This window comes from Diprion similis, chromosome 14 (genome assembly GCF_021155765.1).
Source record: "Diprion similis isolate iyDipSimi1 chromosome 14, iyDipSimi1.1, whole genome shotgun sequence".
NCBI classification, from domain to species: Eukaryota; Metazoa; Arthropoda; class Insecta; order Hymenoptera; family Diprionidae; genus Diprion; species Diprion similis.
This window is the reverse complement of record NC_060118.1, coordinates 778,518-804,040: the sequence shown is the minus strand read 5'-3', so window position 1 is coordinate 804,040 and position 25,523 is coordinate 778,518. Positions and strand designations below refer to the sequence as shown.

The window sequence follows — 25,523 nt, the reverse complement described above, 5'->3', positions numbered from 1 at the left end:
AGATATCGCTGAAGTAGAGGTCTCCGTGCAGTGATTCGATTTTTTGACAAAAATGCCATTTTTAGCGTTAAATTTACGTAATATTTAATAAACGGAAACAGATCATTCTAAGATCTCTGGTTTAATTATATAAGATGCCCAGACATATACTCTTTTGAAACTATATTTGCGGAACATTAACAAATGGTTCATATGTTCGAAAGTGATTTTTGAAAATTGATATTTCCACTATTTTTTTATTAATTATGATTAAATACTGATTTTTTTCTTCTCATTCGGTTTTGTATTTCTTCCATTTTTTTTCTTGCAAGACTCGATATCTGTATTGCTTAAAATGCAAAAATTGCTGAAAAATCAAGATTTGTTTTGAATATTTTCATGTTTTGTTGATTCACACCAACTTCCTGTGAAATTGTCGTTATGTTTCTCAAAAAATTTTATCGAAAAATTCACAAAGAATCAAGTATGTTTTAACACAAACGTTTCAATTTTCTGTAAACGAAAATATTATAACTTCACCCTAGATGGCGCCAAAGTCGAGCAAAAAAAGTTTTCTCCTATTTTTCATTTTTCATCTCAAAAAAGTTTTTAAAAAACACTGATACAATCAATAATTTCAGAAGTTATTATTTATGAAAAATAAAATTTTGACATTCCAACAACCTGTTTTTTTCACAGAAAGTTGATGTGAATCAATGATATGAGCGGATCCACGTCACTTCACTCAAAAAAAAACCGTCAAGTCACGGATCTTTGCGCCATTTGAAATATCCGTAGTACTATGTAAAAAAAAAATTAAAATTTCGAGTATTTTAAATTTTTTTCAAAAATGGCCGAGTTCGAGCTATGTAAAGTTTTGTATACCACTGTTGCACTGCTATGTTTGAAAATTCATATCTCCGAAAGTATACATCGGAACGGACTGATCTTGCAACCGTTCTGTTCGTAAAAGAATGCGCTTCGATAAAAAAAAAATTATTTGTGAAAAAAAAAATTTTTCAATATTTTTTTACTGTTTCTTTTTTTGATTTCGCTGCCATTTCCGCGGGACTAACAACAATCCATGGAGATAATTTTTTTCGGATACCTGTATCCTTCCTCTTCAATCCTGAAAAAAAAAATGATGGAGAAGTTACCAGGGCTGGAGAAAAAAAATGAAACGTCTCGTCGCGCGTCACCGCGCGCGCCGGTCCACGTCAGCGCTACTCCCGCGAACTCGGTGTGTTGTGTATATGTATATGTATCGAAGTGAGGAGGTCAGTCACATAATTCCAGGTCAAAGAAGCTGCATAACCGTTGAAAGAAATGGTGAAAAAATATCGGTTCAGAAGCATCTGATGTTGAATAATCTGAGAGAATTGTATCGATTATTCCGTGATCGTTATCCGGGTAAAAAAATCGGTGTTTCTAAATTTGCAGAGTTGGTGAATTTTTAGTAGTATGCGATTTCGCTGAGAATTATGCATTTGTTGTACAAGATTCCACGCAAGGGTTTCACTAGACCAATAATCAGGCGACTATTCATCCAATCGTGGTTTACCATAAAATTTACGCCGACGACCAGTTGAGACATTTTAGTTTTGTGATAATTTCAGAGCATCTGAAACATGATACAGTCGCGGTTCATTTATTTCAAAAAAAGTTGATCAACTTTATCAGAGAGAAGTTTCAAAATTCGATTCCTATAGATAAAATAATTTATTTCTCCGACGGAGCAGCTTCCCAATATTAGAACAAAAAGAAATTTCATAAACATAACACATCACTTCGAAGACTTTCAATGCGAAACCGAATGGTATTTTTTTGCTACATCACATGGAAAATGGCCGTGTGATGGTGTTGGTGGAACTGTTAAGAGATTAGCTTTGCGTACGAGTTTACAACTGATTGGCAATTCCGATCCTATCCAAACACCGCTGGATCTGTATAATTGGGCAGGTTCTTATTTTCGGAGCATATCTTTTGCGTACTGTACGTCTGCAGAATATCAAGCGGAAGAATCTATTTCACAAAATCGATTCGATAAAGCCTTGACAGTTCGTGGCACTCTAAAATTACATGCGGTTATTCCAGTATCTCATAAACTCATCAAAACAAAATTATTTTCCGCATCAGAAAAATTTGATTCGACGAAAATTATGAATTAATTTCAAATAGAGGTTGGCTACTAAGCGTTATCCTGCGAATCATCGCTGAAAATATCGGCCCTTTTCAGAGCCACCAACATATTGCAAGATTATCTATCAGTCATGTAACACAAACTGAGTGAAATAGAATTAAACCCAATTTCAGCACAGGAGTGCTCAACGAACCATAACCGTACTGGAATTCTCAGAACAGGTATACAGTTTAACTCCAAGAAAGGATGACCAGTGGACGGATACTTGAGGGCTAGGGTGGTTAATATCTATTTCCGTAGAATGGATAGCCCGGGTAAGTGGAAGAGCATCAAATCAAATTGAACTCCACTTTATCGTATATAATATACGCAACACACCGAATTCGCGGGAGTAGCGCTGACGTGGATCGGCGCGCGCGGTGACGCGCGACGAGACGTTTCATTTTTTTTCTCCGGCCCTGGTAACTTCTTCATCAATTTTTTTTTTTAGGATTAAAGAGGAAGGATACAGGTATCCGAAAAAAATTATCTCCATGAATTGTTGTTAGTCCCGCGGAAATGGCAGCGAAATCAAAAAAAGAAATGGTAAAAAAATATTGGAAAAATTTTTTTTTCCCAAATAAATTTTTTTTATTAAAGCGCATTCTTTTACGAACAGAACGATTGCAGGATCAGTCCGCTCCAATGTACACTTTCGGAGATATGAATTTTCAAACATAGCAGTGCAACAGTGGTATACAAAACTTTACATAGCTCGAACTCGGCCATTTTTGAAAAAAATTCAAAATCCTCGAAATTGTATTTTTTTTTCACATAGTACTACGGATATTTCAAATGGCGCAAAGATCCGTGACTTGACGGTTTTTTCTTGAGTGAAGTGACGTGGATCCGCTCATACACGGAAAGGGTCTAGCCGGATAAGATAGTCAAATCAGCCCCCATATGACCTGGAAAAGTGATTATAACCATCATGTCCGGCATGAAAAAAAACGCTGATTCCTAGCTTTTTAGACCCCTAAACCCGTATGGGGCCTTATGAGGCCCATTTTAGTGATTTTTAGTATTTTGACGATATCTCGGTCAATTTTCATGCTAGAAGAATGTTTTTTTTCCAGATTGTTGGGTTTTTTTTCCAAGCCCTACAACTTGGTTTCATTGAAGAAATTTGGCGCAAAATTCGAATGATTATAGCCGTTTGAAAATTTTAAAACCCGATATTTTAAAAACGAAGCCTTACTCATCTCCAAAAAAAAAAAATTCCATTTATTTTTACTCTCAAAATATGTCTGAATTTTTTCACATTTTTAAAAATGGTGGAACGAACTCGAAAAAAATGAAAACCACATTTTTTGGTTTCTTAACCATATTCAAGCTTCTAGGTCTTTCCTGGTAACCAACCTAATACACTAAATGTCATGTCCAACTTCATTTTATACTATGGCCGCAGAGGCGAATTTGTCCGCTATAGCGTGCGCTCGAAAAGTGCATAGTGTATAAGCGCGCGTGCAGCATAGCAGGAGTACAGCGGCCACCCTGCTGGGTACACTATAGACTAGCGCCACCATACGGATTAATATCTCGAATCAGCTGATTTCCTATAACACGGAGTGCGCTCTTCGTTTCTCTAACCTCCATATCTGGCATACGACCGTGCTGGTGACTGACATTCGTCAATCGTATCGTGTAATCACCTTGATTTTTGGCGTCCAAGCACTCTATACGTCACTTTGACGTCAGATGGTTGTTATAGTTGTGGAGTTGTCTTCCTCTCCATCTTATTCGTTTGCAAACGTTTTATTTGAATCCGAAGAAATTCAGCCGATACGTTGGAATAATAAGTGAATTGAAATGTGTAAGCATTGAACTTATACAATACATTCATAAGTTCAATGTTTACACATTTCAATTCACTTATTATTCCAACGTATCGGCTGAATTTCTTCAGATGAAGAAACCAAGTTGTAGGGCTTGAAAAACCCAACAATCTGAAAAAAAAACATTCTTCTAGCATAAAAATTGACCGAGATATCGTCAAAATACTAAAAATCACTAAAATGGGCCTTATAAGGCCCCATACGGGTTTAGGGGTCTAAAAAGCTAGGAATCAGCGTGATTTTTCATGCCGGACATGATGGTTATAATCACTTTTCCAGGTGATATGGGCGCCGATTTGACTATCTTATCCGGCTAGACCCTTTCCACAATAAATCTTCACTTCTCAACAATTTTGGTACCAAACTTCGCAAAAAATGGACGGAATACAAAAACGTTTGAGAGGAAAAGAATCAGTATTCAATGATAATTAATTGGAAAAAAGTGAAAATATCAGTTATAAAAAATTTCTTTCATAACGATTTGTCGATGTTTCGTAAACATGGGTCTGAAAGAGTATACAGGGTGATTCAGTACCCGGGGACCACCGGGCACTGACAAATTCCTTGTGAAAAAATAAGACTAAAATTTCTCTTGACAATTTTTTTTTAAAGCCACGGTTTTTGAGTTAGAGCCGTTTGAAGTCCACCAATCACGGTGCGCAGATAGGACCAGGCGCACGAGCCTAGCGCGAGGCTAGCGCGAGGCTAGCGTACGCTGCATCGGGCTCAACTACACTAGCCTCGCACTTGGCTCGCGCGCTCGGTCCCATCTGCGCTGTGATTGATGGACTTCAAACGGCTCTAACTCAAAAACCGTTGCTTTAAAAAAAAATTGTCAAGAGAAATTTTAGTCTTATTTTTTTACAAGGAATCCGTCAGTGCCCAGTGGTCCCCGGGTACTGAATCACCCTGTATATCTAGGCACCCTACATAATTGAATTTGAATTTTCAAAATGATCTGTTTCAGATGATCGGTAATTACGTGAATTAAACGCTAAAAATGGCGTTTTTGAGCTTTCCGCGTACCCCCTACATATTGTCAAGAAATCAAATCGTTACACGGAGACCTTTTCTTCAGCGATATCTTTGATTTTTGAGCGTAACCAACAGTTTTCAGAATTCTCGATTTACCCTAATATATATATATTTCGTTTTTCAGAACATCAAACTTTTTACGAAATACCAATAAACGTAAGGAGAATCAATTTTTCTTACAATTATTAGTATTTCGTGAAAAAGTTGATGTTTTGCCAGAGAACACTTGATGAACATTACGAAAAATATGATGTCTTGTGTTTTTGAGCTCTTATTTTGTAATGAAATATACCATAATTGTGGAAGTCATCGTATACCATTTGAGGTACTTTAACCTTGAATAACTTTTAAACGAGTCGACTTGACGAAAAATCATATCAGACCTTTTTTGTAGTGCGTCTAATTTTCTACAAGAATGTGGGGTCCAATCTACCAATTATCAAGGAATGATCAGGACATCAAAAAATTGATATTTCTGAAAATTTGTTCTCTTTTGGTGTATCCTAAGATTAGAAACTTCACCAAGTTTTAATCTTCTTGGACTTACCGTTCGCCAGAATAGCCACATCAAAGTTTATCATTTTGACCAAACTGAGGTTTAAATGCGAATTATTTTCGTATAGTTACAAGTATAAAAAAATTAAGAAAAAATATGTATCTTATGTCAAAATTCTGACCTTTCCGAATGTATTAGTTGCTTTTGGATAACTTTTTAAAATCAACATTTTTCTCAAACACATTTTTTCTCATGGGCTGCCAAAATTTATCTCACTTTTGAGTTTTTCATGTGAAAGCTTCGATTTTTTCATTAATAAACCGAAATTTTTAGACTGGGATGGCCATGATATCTTACGTGTCACACGTTTAATTGACAAAAGTCTGTTAATAATACGCTCTTTTCAAGTTGAACAGGATATTTTTACTTTTTCGATGACAACTTTGTTTTTCAATCTGCAATGTTCACACTTCCTATTAACAACCGTACGGTCACACGGAGTCCAGTGGACTCCGCGTAGAAAAACACATCCTATTAGCGTTCTATTTGATGTATTGACTTGAATCTTGCGCCAAATTCCAATTTAGAATCTCTTCTGACTAATTTGATAGTTGTTTTTTATTTAGAATTTTGATATAGTCCAATTCAATAAGAAACAAAGAGTCATGAAATTTAACTTTTTTTTTACAAAAAAATTCAAAGAAATTTTAATTGTTTAATATCGTAAAACATCACGGCATTTGACTCGGGAAACAATATTCTTTCAAGAAAAAAATAGAGCTTCAATGAACTCTGAAAAAAGTATATTCATCTTGTAAGTTTGAAGTTACGAATTTTGGTAAATCTCTTCGAATGACAATGGTTCGTTCATACTTGCTAAATAATGTGAAAAAAGTCGTTCTTAACGTAGAATAGCTACAAGGTTTGCTTGGGGTCCACTGGACCACGTGTGGCCCAACAGGTTAAAACTTACTCTAGCAGTGAACAATTAAAGAAATAACAATATGGCGTTAAATTTGAAAAAGAGCGTATTATTAACAGACTTTTATCGAATAATCGTGTCTCACGTGAGATCCCATGGCCATCCGACTCTAAAAATTTTGGTTCCTTCCTTGAAAAATCTCATTTTTCACATGAAAAACTCAAAACTCAGATAAATATTGTTGACGCATGAAAATAAGGGTTTTTAAGATTGATTTTAAAAAGTAATACGAAAATAAATAATATATTCAGAAAAGAGAGGGTTTTTCACATAGGATATATATTTTGTAGTAATTTTTTATCACGGTAACGATACGAAAATAAATTGCGTTTAAACCTCAGTTAGGTCAAAATGATAAACTTTGATGTGGCATTTCTCCCGAACTCTCGCGAAAAAATTTCCTGTGTTATTGAAATGGGATATCAAAAATCGCGATGAGGCACCTCTCAATACTGATACCCAGGCAAAAACATCTGTAATGTAGAAAAATCCGCCAAGTTACCAAAACCACAATAAAAATAAAAGAACAACTTAGGTACTGCCCATCTCCGTCGTGAAATCAGAAAAGAACCCCACGTCCTAGGATCTCTCTGCAAGTAGGTTCACGTGAAGTGAGGTCGTGATGTCGGACCTCGCTTCTGCGTGTAGTGATATCGAAACATCATTCCAAAAGCTACTTATTTGGCAGGCACATTTACATTCTATGTTCCATTTGAATGATTATACTTCCTCGTGCCGTGTGTGATCCCGTATATTAAGGGGGTAGTCTAGTAGAGGAGCATGAGAGATTCTGCGTAAAAATACCTACTTTACTGGCCAAGCTCCCTCCCGGCACCCCAGACGCGAACCCTTGAAGGTTACCCCCCACCCTCGTAAGGTAAGATGTGTTCTGTCTATCGCTTGTCGATAAAGAAATCCGCCAAATTAGCATCGACGCTTGTCGATGAAAAATGCCTCAAATTGGCTGGATCGTCGGTAAAGAATGCTGCAAATTAGCCCATAGTTTTAGCCCTCGAGCGTTCTTCGTCGGTAAGAAGTGCTCTGTCAGTTACCATATGTCTTACCCTTACCAGGTAAATCGCGCTCTAAGTTACCATGCTCATCGAGCGGGATCGAGAATCTGCCTTCCCGAGCGCAACCGCGAACCCTCAACGGTTCAACTTCGAACTCTCGCACGTTGAGCTTCTGGAAGGTTCCATGAGTCAGCTTCTGGAAAATTCTTCCTCCGACGATCGAGAGGTTTCGAGGCGAAAATGCGACGTTGGGAGGCTTATGCAATGACTCCGACAAGTTTCTACTTGACGTCGAGCGGCCCGCGGTCAAAGGATTTCGGTGCGACGTTGAACGTGACGAGCCTGAACGAATTCTCGGAATTTAGGCTGACAAACAGTTCTCGGAATCGGTCGACGAGTTTTGACTTGACGTTGAGCCGCCTGCGTCCATCGGGTCTTGGTGCAATGTTGAATTCGGGAAGGTTCTGGAAGGCTTGGTGGGAGAAGTATGGTTATCAAAACCTAAATTTCAGAACATTAGTCTCACAACGATGCTCCAGCTCTCACGAAGAGAACCTCCGACAAAGCACAACTACGCGGGTGAATTGATCTGTTCTTAAAAAATCTTGAAGACTTGAAAAAAATCGTTTATTAAAAATCTGAACTCAACAAAGTGACAAAGAAGTTGGAAAGTTTGAAATTGTGAAGAAATTAACACCGACAAAAACTTAAAAACAGTGGATTTTACAAAATTGAACCAAATTGGCAAACTGCAAGAATTCCTACCAACGAGAAAGCTATCCGACTTGGAAGTTTTCAAAAATTATCGAATCCCAAGTAATCGGAGGGTACGGACTCAATTTGGTCAACGGGTGGTTATCGATATGGATGCGACGTTCAGCGTCTTTCTCCCGGCACGCATGGCGAAGGTACTCTGCGAGGACGACGGTCTGATGCAGAACATGGTACAAGTCGAGGTGGATCGCTTGCTGCTGAAGTATCTGGGCAGCCAATATAACCAGGTGGAATTCACCGATGCATCGACTCTTGAATAAATTTGCACTTAATTCAAGTTTTAGACATTCAAGAAAAATTATGTGCATTTGTTTTTTGAGGAATATATTTTTTCACAAAATTACAAAATACTACTACTACTACTGTACTACTCCACACATGTTTTAGACGTCTCTGAGACACACAAAAAAACAAATAGTGTAGTTTTAAAAATCTAATGTATACCTAGAATTTTTTTGTAATTGTTATTGTGAAGAATAAAGAGAAAAAATAATTTTCATCAGTGTTGCGAAACTGTTGTATTACTTAATACTTAATAAGGTTTTGATTAATACATGTATACAACTTCGTCTTACACTTTACGAAACCACCAGGTTCCGTCGTCTTCTCGACCAAGCAGTGTCAGTACCCCCGCTTGATGGAGGTAGACGTCGTTCTCGTCGTTATATGCGGCAATTGCCAACTCAATCCCCTCCATCGAGATGTTGACCCGAAGGGTATGTGCCCATTCTCGCAGCACGTAAATGTTTTGGGTAATCCTTACATATTCGATACCTGAAAAAAAAAATGAGCACACACGTCTGAAGTCTTGAATGTTTGTCACAGAACGTTAAAAAAATTGCGATAGCTGATAAAACTCACCGATATTGATTTTTCGCAACGAATTTCCGGGGAAAAAAATCTGAAAAAAAACGCTCACACGTTAAATTATTCCTCTTTGTTCAAGTAAAATCCAAAGTTGTTGCATAATAAACGTTAAAAACTTTATAACTGCACTGATTTCGATCACCCACCTTGACACTTGGACAGTTCGACTGCAAGTGATTTCATCAGGCTTATGGAGCACCCCACTCGTCGTACAGCTTCTTCAAGTGTTTAGATGCACGCTTAAACCTATATGAAATCTCGAAGTGATCGACACTTGTCGGTTACGTTTTGTAAATTACCGCTGTCTCACTCTGCTCTACTGAACTAGTGCAGAGGTCTCAAAATCGTAAACCTGACACCGCTGGCAAAGTAAAAACATCCCCATCGCGCGCTTAGAGAACGATATTTACTAATTCTATAGCGCTATCGCAGCTCTGTCCCGTACATAAAGCGCGTGAAACTTCATCATCGACTTCCAAGAACTGTCTTACCATCTAACACGAGCAGCAGATACGCTCGGAAAAGATCTCAAAATTTTAGATGAAGAATATTGTTCGCTAAGGTTCGATGATATGTGTAAGTCACAATGAACCATAAAGGGACCGCGTCGGCGTAGATCAATCATTGTGAAGCAAGCTTTGCCGCAATAACTCTTGTCAAGTGTGCGATTGGAGAAGAAAAAGAAACAAACATGGATTCCGAAAAGCGTTTGAAATTGATAAAAACCATGGAGACGGTGTTCAAGATTTTGAGCGAGATATCTTCACCGGCCAAGGTTCAGAAATAGATCCGATTTGGAACCCAAAATACGAGGCTTCTGAGAAAAATTTGACGGAAGAACGCCTCGACGATCTAGGAGAAGACACGGATTTTGACAACGATTGGAATATTGAGATCGTTGACTGCAAAATTCCAACAGTTTCGAAAAGTAGGCGACGGATTACAAAGCCGACGGCGAAGCGATTGAGTAGAATGGGAAGATTTGGAGAGGGCGTTCGAGAGTCGAATTAGAACGGGTGCTGTAATCAATCTGCAACACAAGGATTTGGGTGTGTTTTTGAAAGATGCCACCTGGTCGTTGCACGACTCAAGAACATGCTACGTAAGACGGGAAGTTTGAAAGCCAACTGTGTTTCATCGTGTAAATTGAGTGTTACAAAGCACGCTGAAATTGTGGAAGACATCAAATTTTTCAACACCAAAAATCTAGTTATCCTCCAACAAACGGACATACATGGGTGGTTCGAAGAAAATATCAAGCGTAGAGTGATGGCCAAGGTGGAAGACTTCCAAGAAAAAGACTCAGGCTGTTCTTTGACTGGAATCATCAAGTTAACTGTGAATATCAACAAGTACGTGCAACTACGAGGAGGTGTGTTCACATCCACACCACTACCCAAATATATTCAAGATAAGAAGGCCGTTGTCAACATCCGTAACAGTGACTCATATTGCTTTCTTTGGTCGGTCACCGCAGCCCTCTTTCCAACGAGCAAAAAAATCTCAATGAAGTCTGCTCGTACCCACATTTCAGCTCAGTGCTACGGTATGATGGTTTGAATTTTCCAATGTCTCTGGAACAAATTCCAAAATTTAAAAAACTCAACCATCTTTTGATTAACGTTTATGGTATAGAAAAATGTATTTCGAATATTTTTTGGTTGACTTGAAAAATTAACGATGGAGCCAGGAATCGAACCTGGTATCCAGAGATGCTTTACCGGAGACTTACTCCACTAGACCACCTAGCTGCCCTGACCCCAGTGTCATTAATTTCTCTCATCAACCTGTGTATTCGAAATATTTGTTTTCGTGTGCCGTATTATGGTAGAAATGTGAATTTCGTCGCAGAGGCACATGTTTGACTGTGTCAGTAGGATGTTAGAGACAAGTGTCAAGTGTGTGACTGAGAGTGTAACTCGGTTTATGGTATAGATTGTACTGAGAAGCAAAAGCATAGTGAAATTGTATCCTTCAATTTAAGTCGACTCAAGTCTGATAAACCTACAATCCATCTTTTAGTGATAGAGTGTGAAATTGATGATGACGACGATGATGATGATGATGATGCTATAGAAAATCACACAAAGAACAGAAGAATACACCTTTTCCATGTATTCGTAATTTATCACGATCAACAAGATCTCAAATTTCTGGTCACCGTGCTCGTACTTGGTTATGTGATAAGTGTCTGTCACACTTTTAATCTGAAAGATGTTTGTTAAAGCACAATGTAGATTGCCTGAACTCAAACAAAACCGAAGTTATTTTACCGACAGAAGAGGACAAGATTCTTAAATTCAAAAAGTTCAAACATAAAGAAACCGTCCCATTCTTTATTTACGCGGTTTTGGAATGCTTACCACAACCAACTCTCAAAAGTATCCGAGAAAAAAGAACAATATATCAAAAGAATATTCCAAATAGTATAGCTTATTATCTCCATCGCGCGTTTGACAATTCAATTCCAAAATTCAAAATTAATCGCGGAGAAACCTGCATCCAATGGTTTGTCAACGAATTAGAGGATTTGGCACATTCTTTGGAAGCATATTTTTAATCAAATAAACGAATTTCATTTATCAACGGTGTGTCATATTTGCGAAAACCCGTTTACACCGACAGACGTGAAACATCATGATCACTGTCATTTTACGCGAAAGTATCGTGGTGCTGCTCACCGAGGCTGTAATCTGAATTATCAAAACTCGTATACTATCCCAGTGATATTCCATAATCTATCCGGTTATGATTCACATTTTCTGATCAAAGCGCTACATTTTTCGAAAGAACTGTTCAACTGCTGCCCGTAAACAAAGAAAAGTACATTTCTTTCAGAAAATTAGTCAAGGGAACAGATATAAAGTTCCGGTTTATAGATTCGTTCCGCTTCATGCCTAGTAGTCTTTAAAAATTGGCAACGTGTCTATACGACAACCAAAAAACAATCACGCGCAAATTCTGCAGTAGCATGGATGAATTTCAGTTATTGACCAGAAAAGGTGTTTTTCCCTACGAGTACCTAGATAGTTGGGAGAAGCTTAAGGACAAACGACTACCGACCAAACGCCAATTTTATTCGAAATTAAATGACCAGGATATATCAGATGATGATTACGCACATGCATGTAAGGGCTGGCAAACTTTTAACGTTCAAACTTTGGGAGAGTATTCAAATTTATATCTACAAACAGACGTATTTTTACTAGCTAACGTTTTTCAAAATTTTTGACAAAACTGTTGGACAACGTACAAACTGGACCCGTTACATTATTACACACGCCTGGTCTGTCGTTTGATGCAATGCTAAAATGTACCAACATCGAGCTCGAGCTTCTTACCGACATACACATGGTTATGTTTATTGAAAAAGAAATTCGCGACGGTGTGTCGCAGTGCTCAAAAAGATACGCAAAGGCCAACAACAGGTATATGGGGAAGGCATTCGATCCGGAGGTCGAAGAATCTTATTTTATGTACTTCGATGTAAACAACTTGTACGGTGCAGCTATGAGCTTCGCTCTACCATACAGTTCCTTCGAGTGGGTGTCAGGTTTCAGAGAGTGTGACGTTCTGACCATCCCGGACGAAACAGAGTTCGGTTACGTGTTAGAAGTAGATTTGGAATATCCTGAGGAACTGCATGAATTGCATAAAGATTTGCCACGGTGTCCGGAGCACTATGTACCTCCGATTTCGAACAATAAACAGCCAAAGTTGACGACCACGCTACTTTCCAAAAAAAACTACGTTGTTCACTATCGCGTTTTGAACCAGTGTTTGCAGTTAGGTTTAAAGTTAGTAAAAATTCATAAAGCATTGAAATTCCGACAAACACCGTAGTTAAAAACTTATATCGATTTGAATATCGATTTTCGAAAAAAATCCAACCAAGAATTTGGAAAAAATTTGCTTAAACTAATGAACAACGCAGTTTCTGGTGAAACAATGGAGAATGTGAGGAAGTACAGGGATGTTCGACTGATTACCAAATGGGATGGGCGGCACGGTGCTCGAGCTGCAATAGCTAAACCTAATTTTCACAGCTGTACAATTTTTGACCACGATATGATCATCGTTAAAATGAACAAAACAAAAGTTGAGTTAAACAAATCGTTGTACGCGGGCTTCTCCATTCTCGACCTTTCAAAAACCTTCATTTAAGATTTCCACTACAATTATGTCAAAACGAAATTTGGACCTCGGGCAAAATTAATGTACACAGATACCGATAGTTTAGTCTACCATTTCATCGTCCCTGATATATACAACTGCATAAAACAGGATTTGAACAAATTTGACACTTCGGATTATCCCTCTGATAATGTTTACGGAATGCCGCTAGTCAATAAAAAAAGTTCTCGGTTTGATGAAAGATGAGTGTTACGGAAAAATAATGGCAGAATTTGTTGGCTTGAGGGCCAAATTGAATTTATTCAGAGTGTTCGGGGGGGATAAAGATAAGAAACGAGCCAAGGGTGTCAAAGGATCGACGTTAAAAACTATAACTTTTGACGATTATTTAAAATGTGTTTCACAACGTGAAAACTTGGTCAAGAATCAGAATTTAACAGGCAGTCAAAAGCATCAGGTATACACTATTGGACAGCAGAAGGTGGCACTGAGCTGGAATGACGACAAGCGGATCGTGTTTTCACAACACAACCGACACGCTTCCGTGAGTATACAAGCCTAGACCTTAGTATAAGTTTTAGCTATATATAATTACCACATCTCAATGTATAGGATATAACCATAATGTGTAGTGTGTAATGTGTCAACCGAGTGTCAAAAGAATAAAGATACATGCATATAGGGTGTGAAATCAAGACGCATACCTATTTCAATAAAAATTTCGTTTATTCATGCTAATATTACACGTCAGATTCATTTATCCAACTGTTGTGTGTACTGTCAAAACCTAACCATTTAACGTATAATTTTGTTCCACGCTTCTTGAGAACCTTCTCCACGAGATAGATGTCCGGATGTTCAACCTTGAGGAGCTCCTGTTCGTAGAAACCGCCAGCGATGGGTTGACCTTGGTAGTCTTTGAGCTTGTACGTCACAGGATGAGTATTTTCCACTCGGCTTATTGTGAATACTTCAATCGTCCAATTGGGAGTATAAACTTTCTCGAAGACGTTTTTGAATTGGCTGATTCGGACTTTGTCGCCAGTTCTGAACTTTGCCGGTATGGTAGGTATCGCTCGAAGCCCTCCGTACGCCTGACGTTATAATTGCATCTCGTTCGCAACCGTGACGTCCGATAGTTTCATTCGTATGGTTTGGTGTATGGTGTTGTTGTAAGCCAATACCAAATCAGATAAGATGTCGAGCCACTTAGAGTTCCCTTGCATGCTGAAATGTGTCCACATTTTGCTTTTCAACGTACGATTGAAACGTTCACAGATCAAAGCCTTCAAATTACAGTACGTGGAGTACAGTTTGACTCCATAGCGTGTCATAAGACATCCAAATTTGAGTTGTAAAATTCCGTTCCTCTGTCGACGTGTAATTTTTTCAGTACACGTCCTTAAACGAGCACAGATTCCATCGCCTTTGTAACGTCATCCCCGGACTTGCTCTTGATCGGCACAGCCCATGCATACTTTGAGAAAATATCAATGACTGTGAGCATGTACTTGTAGCCATTGTTTTGTTCAGCGTACGATATCATATCAACAAGACCTGCCAGCCAGGTCTCGTCGATGCCGCGCACGTTGACACGTCGCCGCGGGTAATTCCGGCGTACAGACTTATGCAGTTCCGTCTCCAGAGCTAGCGCTTCCTCGGACATCTTCCAATGCTCTCAGTCTGGTGTCCAATTTGGAGATAATTTCAGCGTTTCGAATCGACAAGTCTCTGCCTGTTCTAGAATCTGTGTAAAAAGTGTCCAAGGCTTTCCCTGTAGTGGTATCCGATGCTTTGATCGTTTGTTCAAGATTGTCGAGTTGTTTTTCCAGCGAGTCGAATTTGCGAAGGAAGATTTACAAAGTTACAGCATTGTTTGGCTCCACGGGGTCAGCTATATTGCATAGTTTTTTGTTCCGTATATCGTACTGCCCGTCCGCTGTTACGTGAAATCCGACACCCGGAGGACCTCGAGTACTTGCAGCTGTACTTGTCGAGTACTTTTTATTCAGCTGACGTCCAAACACGTCGACGCACATCTTGTGAATGAGTGTGGAAACGAGGGCAGATGATTGATAAATGATTCCAGCTTCCCGCAATTCTTCGAGAATCGACATAATTTAGTTGCTGTGAGTTGTATTCCCAGCCGCTTGAGATGCCGTAAGCAAACACAGACGTTCCACCAACTCGTTTGCATCGTCCCAGAAAATGTAATCTCTTTTAACACCCTGTCAAGTAACCCAAGCCTGAGGTAGCAAAACACCTTTGCCCTTACGCTTCGATGACGAGGACGATGGTGACGATGTATTAATGTTCAGCAGCTCTGCAATTAGGTGCTTGAATTTGGCGCTGGGGGTGTTTAGGATAGGCTCGGTGGCGCTGTAATACTTTCTGTGAGCATTTTTTGCGAGAAGGGTGTTCTTGTAATTCTTCTTGTCATTGAGGGTAACGTGAACGCTGTTCGGCATCTTCTTAAACAACAACTCCAGCAGACCTTGAGTTTTCGGGTAGAGTGTACTGCCTATGCGAATGGAATTGCGCTCGAAACTTATCGGTGAGTCACCAACCATCAGCCCGGCGGTAGGAAGGTTCCGTACCCCGTATAAAGTATCCAGCTCGCTCTGTCTGTTTTTATCCTTGAGCGTTTTGAAATATCCATCTTGCAATCCTGCAGATGACTCTGTGATTGTTTGATCCTCTTTCTCTGCAGTTGCAAAAGAATCTTCAGCTTCAGATTCCATTTCCTTCTTCGGTTCATCCGTCGTTTCAGTTTTGATTTCTTCCTTCACCTCTTGCTTCACAGGTTTCGTCTCTCGAGAGACGTTGACTAATTCCTGCCGCGGGGTTACCACAGGTTTGAGGACATCCTTCATTGTTTCCTGCAGCGACTCTTTTCCCGTCTTGAGGATTCTATGCTTCCTTCGAATTGCATCACTCGCTTGAGCAATACGGCGCACGACTTCTTTTTCCTTCCGAATTTCCTGCATGTTGACACAACTAGCTCAGCAACGCTACTGTTTCGTTTCCCTCGATGACCGTCTACTTTATTCCTTTGTCATGTTTATAAAATTGTCGAATCCCTTCCTATATCGACCGTTGTCGAGCTCTCGATCCTTGTCGATCACGAGGAACCCATATTTGTCGCCGTTCCAGCAAGCCACACACAAGTCTTTAAACTCTGTGTACGTCATATCGGTGTTTACGTGATCGTTGTATACGTGTCTCAGGTTCATTTTGTCTTGTTCGGATAAGACCGGCAGGTTAGTGTTATCGCGCACGAGATGCTCGGGGATCTGAGCGTATGTCTCACAAAGATAGAAACAGTCTATGTCATTATGTCTACCCATGCAAAAGTATGCGCGTACGTTGTCCTGCGTCTCGCACGCTACGTCATCGAATATCACGATTGTGTTAGGTTGCGTCTCGTTCGATGCGATAACGTGCTTATGCTCGTTAAAGGGGAAGTATTCAACACCGTCGACGCTTTCAAGCACTTGACTGATAAACTTGGATTTTGGTTGATTGAGAGATTTTGAGTAAACGTACAGGTTTTCAAACCTCAAACCGTTCGGATGCGTTATGAGTGAGAACAATGCGTTGGTTCTACCACGGTTAGAAGGTCCACAAAGTACCGCACGGACACTACTCGGTCACAGTTCACCGTGGCGTTTTTTCGGTTCCTCATTTTGCTGCGTATTTTTGTTTAAGTTCACCACAGGTAGCTTGATCGATTGTGTCTCAAACTTCATCTTGAACGTAACTGCTCAATTTTCTATAAATGCATCGTTTATGAGAACTAGCCCTCCGTCGAAGAGCGAACATAATTGTGCGCACACGCGATCGTAAGCGATCCTCGAAAAAACGATTATGTGGGAGCGGATTGGTGAATAGCATCATCAACAAACTCCCGATCGAGTTGCATGTTCCCGGTCACCAATACTGCGGTCCTGGTACAAAGTTGGCGTAAAGACTCGCAAAAGGCGATCCTAGTATCAATCCTTTTGACGCAGCGTGTAAGGAACACGATATATCATATTCAGAAAATCGTGAAAATTCCGAGGCTAGAAACGCCGCGGATGAAATATTAGCCGAGAAGTCTGAAAACGGGTGTCAGCAAAAGACGCAAATTTAGGTAAAAAAGCAACCGCTTGGGCTGTAGCGAACACGACGAAGGTGAAAATGAAGTTAGGCATGGGTTGTCGAAAACCCAAGGGCGTTCCCTTACACAAAATCATACGCGCGGCAAAGCAATCCATGATACCGAGCCACAACGCGAAAACAAGCATCAAATCTGCACTCAAAGGTGCTCGAGAAGCTCTAAAAAAAGAAGGCGGTAAACATAACGTGCGATCACTGCGCATTCTACCGGTACCCTCAAAATTTGGTGGATTTCTACCTTTTCTCATTCCTATTTTTGCCGGTCTAAGCGCTACGGGTGCACTAGCGGGAGTTGCTGCAGGTATAGGAAAAGCTGTGAACGATGCGAGCGCGGCTAACCGAGAATTAGAGGAAAGTAAACGGCACAACAAAACAATCGAAGCGATCGCATTAGGTAAAGGTCTCCATTTTAAATCGTACAAGGAAGGTTTTGGTCTTCATCATTCAAAAAACTAGATGTGACGCTACCACGCCGAGCGTTTACCAATTGAGATTTGTTGAAATATGCAAAACTTATGAAAATTTCGTATTTCCGAGGTGTCTTTATGCGAAACGAAATGCCCAAAAACGGGCTGCGTAAAAACGAGGCAGCCGTCGTCGATCTTGACAACAAAGACGGTCCTGGGACACACTGGGTTGCGTATAAGGAACGTGGCAACGATGTCGTTTATTTCGACAGTTTCGGTCATCTTCAACCTCCGTTGGACCTCGTGCAATATCTCGGTGTTGGTAGCGTAAAGTATAACGATGATAGATATCAACATTACGGTACTTTCGGATGCGGACACTTGTGTCTGAAATTTCTGAGCGGTGAACTATATAAACGTCATACGTAATTTAGTGAAGACAGTCTAACACTCGCAGTCATGAATGATTCGTTTACGTTAACGATATCGGGAACGTCTTCGATTCTCGAAGCACAATATTTTCCCCCGATCGAACTTGCTTCAGACAAAAATTACAGTCTCGGCCTCGTTGAATTGGTAACCTTCAATTCCATTCCCAACGTTGACGCTGGCCACAATGAATAGTACATAGGTGATAAGGTAGTCACCATATCTACCGGCAGCTACGAAATTGAGGACATCGAAAAGTATTGTTACACTTTTTGGTGTAACGAATAAAACAAGGGTAAGAAGCTTAGTTAGGTGAGCAATTAAAAGGCGCTAAATGAGAAATATGCTTTGAGAAAAATGTATTTGGGGTAAAGAACGTGTTATCAGCTCAAAGTCTGAAACAGATCTGTTTTTACAATAATAGCGGTTGACGCAGCAACCTTATTCATTTGATGACATAAGAAGACTTAGTTTTCTTGCGTCACATGTCGACTACTAGATCATTAGAAAAGGGGGTAAAACGGGTGATTTTATCCTTTGTAACACTACTCCCCCCTGAGGAAAAGAGTCGTCCCGACTCGAACAAATTGAAACAATAACGATCTTGATCTAGCATACGACGCTTGAAGGTGAGTCGGAGCTGTGGCTCTAAAAATTCAAAGACTCCCTTTCTGCTATCTGGCATTTGCCCACAGTCTCAAGGTAAACCACAGAAAACCTTGAGCAGATAGTCGAGCATTGAACTGAATTTTCAAACTTTTATGTGCCGTGTTTTCACAAAAGTCAGTGTAAAAAGTGTGTAGTGTATAGCTTCGTGTAAAATCCGAAGGAACGGTCAGTTTCCAAATTCCGGAAATCAGGAAAATCCAAATTTGGTCAAAATGATCCGGGAAAAGGACCACGGAAACAGGAGAGGTTCCAACAGAAGTCCAAATCGACGGTGGCCTTAGGAGGTTTTTAGGGCTTCTTCTCAACCTTCGGGAACGAGGGAGAGGAAAGGAGGCGAGCCGGTCCCGAATTCTTTCGGAAACTGCACACCCTAGATTGGGAGGACAAACGTGAGTGAAGGCAGACCAATCCGAATTCACTAAGCGAATTTGAGAAAAGCACGGATCGTATAAATTTTATTATTTTTTAAAAGAGAAAATAAACGATCTTATCTGGATTATCGTTGAGTGTTTCTTTAAAATCGGGGCCTTCAGTCATCCTCAAATACCAGGAGAAGGTAAAGGAAAATCAGGTTACGTCATAAAACAACCTGAAAAAGTGCTGACAAAAACTGACACATGGGTTAGAAAAAATGTGAAAATCAAATAATCGCTTATCGACCATGAAAAATAATAATCGTGGCTCTATTCAGATTATAAAGTAATCAGAGCTGGTCCGACACAAAACTCGATTTATGAGAAGAATCTTCTAGAAGAAAACAAAAACCAATCTCGAAAACAAAAAAAAAAAAAAAATTGAAATAACAAATTTCTGGATTCAAACAACCATTGTGAAAAAAATTGTCAAAGAAGCATGACGTCCGAAATCCACGCTTGTCGCAACGCCGGAGTCCTGGCAAGGAGGATTTACTTTGATTTTTCCCATCTAAATGCCGAAGAAGTACGACTTAAATTCGAAGAAGAATGGGAAAAACTAAAATGTGGTTTCCTTAATGGAACATTCATCAAAGGACAGCCAGGTCTTTTGTGTTATGAGTGTCATCTCTTAAAGTAAGTTTTTTTTTTTTTTTTTATCCATTTTATTTTTTCTAAGATCTACTCATGATCTTTCCTTAATTTCAATTTTTTTACTGTATTCTGGCAGTCCGGCTCCCGAATCTTCAAGTTCGAAAGTGTGGATTCATGTTACGACCGGGGAACCTGGACCTAGGTGTAGAAGGTGCAGAGGGAGTCCGCTGATTGGGTCCATAAGAGAAACCTCATCATGTCACAGTTGCCAGAAAGTTAAAAATGAAATGATGAAAATTACCGAAATTTCTTTTTTCCTTAACGGAATCTAACTTAAGTTCAATGTTTTTTTTTTTTTTTTTTTATAAAGTCTTGTTTATTTAATAAAATTAAAAGAATTCCAATAAATAAAGCGTATTTCAAACCAACTATCTTTTAAGAACTTCAAGAATAATTTCTTCTTCTCTGGTGTGGGAACAAATCCGAGTGTAAGAGATTTCTGAGGAAACTCACAAATAAACAACGAGAACTACTCTGAGTTTGAACACTTGAATGAGAAGAGCAGAGTTTTCTCTGAGAAAATGAGACTCAAAGCTTCGAAAATTTTCTAATTTGCAACGAGCTTCAATAAAACAATTCAATCTCCCCTTAACTTGACAGGTAGAGAGGTTAAATTCGTTTCGGTTGACAGAAGAAATTCTCTTAATGTTTACCCTCATCAGATGTTCCAGCTCTCGGTAAGTTTGATTCAGATGGATGTCCATCTTCGAAAGGAGCAATCCGGTCCAGGTGAACGACCTTTGCTTTTGTGTGAAAACCTCTTCGGATTCTATAAACGACATCGTTGATCCGGTTAACTATTAAATATGGACCTTCCCAGTTTCGTTGGAGTTTTGGACATTTTCCTTTCTGTCTTCTAGGTTGGAAAAGCCAGACAGAATCTCCGGGATTAAATTTTAAATCTCTAGCTCGTATATCGTAGCGAGCTTTTAATTTATCTGAAGCCATAGAAATTCTTTCCCTTGCAAAATTATGAATTTCTTCTAGGCGTTGTTGTAAATCAGAGGCATAATCTGTCTGAAGTTGAGTTTGCACGGGAACAGGGCCTTTCTCTAAATCTGACGGGAGTCGAAGATTTCTCCCCGTAAGCATATAAGCGGGCGTCTGTTTTGTCGTCTCGTGAATCGCAGATCTATAAGACAGGAGGAAAAAAGGAATCCAGGTGTCCCAATCTCTCTGATTCTGCTCTACGAAGGACGACAAATATTGGAGTAAAGTTCTATTCAGACGTTCTATCATGCCGTCAGACTGAGGATGGAGGGGAGTAGTACGAGTTTTTCTTACCCCTAAAATTTGAGTAACTTCTTTCATTAAGCTTGACTCAAAATTTCGGCCCTGATCAGTGTGTATTTCTAGAGGTACTCCGTGTCTACAGATAAATTCTTTTACGAACGCCTGAGCTACGGTAGAGGCTTCCTGACTGGCGAGTGGAATTACTTCGGGCCACTTGGTAAAATAATCAGCGATGACTAAGGCGTATTTATTCCCACTGTAGGTTATAGGAAGAGGACCGAGGATATCCATTGCTACTCTCTCGAAAGGAGCTCCCACGTTGTAAACTTGGAGAGAGCTTTGTCCTTTATCTCGAGGTCCTTTCTTCGACGTACAAACTTGACATCTCCGACACCAGTTTTCTACGTCGGCACGACATCGTGGCCAAAAATAACGATCGCGTATCTTGCCTAAAGTTTTATTCGAGGCAAAGTGTCCACCTGCAGGAGAATCGTGGTAAAGAGCAAGAATTTCTGGAACTCGATTTCTGGGAACCAAAAATTGCCACTTGATCTCTTTCAAGTCTGCGGATTCCCATTTGCGGTATAATATTCCGTCTATTAAAAGAATAGAGTCCCATTGAGCCCAGTAAATTTTGACGTCAGACTCAGCTGAGGATATTTCTTGCCAGTCTGGGCGAATTTGTGTTTCTTTCCAAGATTTAACCTGAGACAGAGTAGAATCTTCTTGTTGAGATCTTTTCCAATCTTCGAGGTTTTCTCCAAGAGAAATCTTCCGTATTGTAGGAGGAGGATCTCTGTATTTTTTAAGGCGAGTACATTGCCTACAATCTGTCGTTTCTTCGCAGGGTCTTCGAGAAAGAGCGTCAGCGTTTCCATGTTGTAAACCTGCTCGATGACGAATTTCGAAATCGTACTGTCCGAGCCTCTCAATCCACCTAGCTACCTGACCTTCGGGGGATTTAAACGAAAGTAACCACCTTAAAGAAGCATGGTCTGTTCTAATCAAGAATTTCCTCCCGTACAAATAATGATGAAAGTGGACTACGGTTTTAACAACAGCTAAGAGTTCTCTACGAGTTACACAATAGTTCCTCTCGGTTTTACTAAGGACTCTGCTGTAATAGCTAATCGCTCTCTCCTGACCTTCCTGAATCTGTGACAAGACTCCACCTATCCCTGACAAAGAGGCGTCTGTATCTAAAATAAAAGGAAGTTCGACCTCTGGATAGGCTAAAATCGGGGAAGAAGTAAGATTTTCTTTCAATTTCTTGAAGGCTTCTTCGCATTCCGGAGTCCAATCGAATGGAATCTTGATTCCTGTGAGACGATGGAGGGGTTTGGCTATCGTGGCGAAACCTTTTACAAATCTTCTGTAGTAAGTGCAGAGACCCAAAAAGCTCTGAACTTGCTCTTTGTTCGTCGGTGTCGGCCAAGCAGAGACCTTTTCGATCTTGGAGGGATCGGTCTTCACTCCTTCAGCGGAGACTATGTGACCGAGGAAGCTGACTTCTTTCTGGAACAGATGGCATTTCTTTGGACTCATCTTTAGGCCTGCTTGTTTTAACCTGGAGAAGACTTGTTCGAGGTGGTACACTTCTTCTTCAAAGTCTTTCCCGAAAACGATTATGTCGTCCAAATAAACGAGGCAAATTTTTCCTGTGAGTCCTTGGAGAACAGTCTCCATCATCCGTTCAAAGGTAGCCGGGGCGTTACTTAAGCCAAAAGGCATTACCTTAAATTGCCATAATCCTCCTAGTCCTGTGACGAAAGCTGTCTTTTCCTTGTCCAGGGGATCCATCTCAACCTGCCAGTAGCCACTTTGAAGATCAATGGTACTGAACCAGGTCGCGCCAGCAATCAGATCGAGCGTTTCGTCGATTCTGGGGAGAGGATAGGAGTCCTTCTTGGTTATGTCGTTCAGCTTCCTGTAGTCTATGCAAAATCGCTTGGAGCCGTCCTTTTTGTTGACCAGGACGATCGGAGAAGCCCAGGGACTGGAAGAAGGCTCGATTACGTCGTTGGTCAGCATATCTTCAACGAGTTTCTTCACCTCTTCTCTGCCGTTGAGAGCGAGTCTCCGGGGAGCTTGTTTAATTGGAGGATTGTTTCCGACGTCGATTTTATGTTTTACCGACGTACATCTCCCCTTGTCTCCGCTGTTTACTGCAAAAGAATCTGCGTACTTAAATAAAACAGATTTAAAGGATTCCTTCTGTTGTAAATCCAGCGTGGTCGACGATTTTTCAAAAAGATTTTCTAGATGTGAAGGGAGCAGATTTTGATGATTGTCTTTGGAGAGTTCTACTTCTCGTATTCTTGGAGGAGTCCAGTACACTCTTCTTTTCTTCGAGCAGAGAGGGATTTCGCGGCTGTTAGACGTCAGAGAATTCCTCTTGGTGGAAATCACGCAATCGTGAGCTGTGAGGAAATCTAAACCCAAAATACCTTCATCCTCGATATCTGCGACAAAAACCTTGTGTGGAGAGTCGATACATCCGAAGAGGTTAATCTGCACGATAACCTCTCCCAAAACCGGGGTCGTCTCTCCAGTGGCTGTTCGCAAAGATAAAGAGGGAACAGTCTGGTCGTCAGATTTTAAAAGATCCGACCGAACAACGGTTACCTCTGCTCCGGTATCAATTACCCAGAGGCAGTCAACGCCATTGACAGTTCCGCGTGCGTAAAGACCAGACTGTCTTAAACTCCTTAGTAAAAACTGAGTCGCAAAAGGGCTTTCTACTCTAACAACCTGCGATGATTTTCGCCCTCCTAAATCATCTGAATCTAGTTTTTTGAGATAGCCATGGTCGAGGTGTCGGGATTAGAATTCTGATGACTATCTTCCCTGGCTACTTTACTATTTCGCCAATTATTAGCGTTTGAATTTGAGCTTTGCGTCTGTGTCTCTGCTTTGCGTTTTAACGCGAAGCAGTGATTGGCGTCATGGCCTTTTTGGTTGCAAAATAAGCAAGTGAGGGTAGTAAACCTATTGTCTACTCTGTCATTGACGTACTGAGGTCTTCTAATGTAGTTCTGAGAAGAACCGCGACTATTCTTATCTTTAAAATTTCTATTATTATGGTAATTTTTATTATTTTTCGGGTTATGAGACTCGGTCTCTTCCGAACGACCACCTCTCTTTTCTATAGAGGTGTTATTATCCACCTGTACTTGGCGGAGTTTGCCCGCTCCAAAATATTGTTTTCGCATGGCCTCCACCTCGAGAGCTTTGGCCATTGCCTCTCGTAAGGAAGTTAAACCCGACGTTTCAACGGCCATTTTAACTTCCGGGTCGTTAATAGCGTTTAAAAAAGCTTGTGTCGCTAAAATATTACGTGACGGTTCGTGGTCTGGCAAAGCTATTCGCGACAGTCGCTCTATGTCTTGTCCGAGAGAGGCAAGGTCTTCGTCTCGTCCTTGTCTCCTAGTTTGTAATTGAGCAGTATATAATTTTGTCAAATGATCATTACCGTATCTTAATTTCAACGCGGAGCTGAGCTTTTCGAAGTCAGAAATTTCTTCTTCTGACAAAGCTGTCAATACATTCAAAGCTGGCGTTCTAAGACAAGAGGCAAGGCTATGAGCTTTCATGGCGGAGTCCCATTGATTATGTCTAGCAATTGTATTAAATTGTCTTTCATATTCTGCCCACGGAATTTTTCCGTCAAAAAAAATAGGCGGTTTTAACGCACAGATAGGTTTTTCACATGTTTGAGAGGGGACTTGGAATACTCTCTGATTATCTATTTGATTTGATTGTGGGAAATGAGGTTGAGCATTTGATGGTGGCTCGGGAAAGTAGGTCTCGGTTATTATTCTAGGTCTCGAAATCGGAGAACAGTCAAGTTCTCTAATAAAAGGGACAGACCTTGAATCCTGGGGAGCCTGATCCGAAAAGATCTGGCGAGGAGAAGTCCGGGGTGTCGGGATAGGAACCATCCTGGGAGTGGGTACCGGGGAAACTCTGGGAGTAGCGACCGGTTCTCCAGACTCCTGAGCTTGATTTTTAGCTTGAAGAGCCGACACTGTGGACTGGAATAGCTCGATGATTTGTGTTTCTGAGCGTGTCTGGGCCTCGCGATCCAGTCGACGCTGTTCTTGTTGTTCCTGTAGAAGATCCATCAGATGCTGCTGATGACGTTCAGCTGTTTCTTGTTGAGCCTGAAGGACCTTCTGAAGGTCTAAAGCGGTGACGGTGGGCGTCGAAGGTGTTGTAACAGGGGTCACCGTCGGTGCAGCTTCTGGAGCCGCAAAAGTTGGCTCG

General features: G+C 40.4%; 1 protein-coding gene and 1 long non-coding RNA gene across 2 annotated transcripts in view; both read left to right on the top strand.

Annotated features, from left to right (window-relative positions):
- LOC124414949 (regulating synaptic membrane exocytosis protein 1-like) overlaps positions 1-25,523 on the top strand; it is a 946,547-nt gene that overhangs the window by 673,828 nt on the left and 247,196 nt on the right. The window lies entirely within an intron of this gene.
- LOC124414675 lies at positions 3,727-21,771 on the top strand. Its single transcript, XR_006930057.1, has 3 exons — positions 3,727-3,737; positions 10,847-10,987; positions 21,759-21,771. It is a non-coding gene; the product is annotated as an uncharacterized LOC124414675 (long non-coding RNA).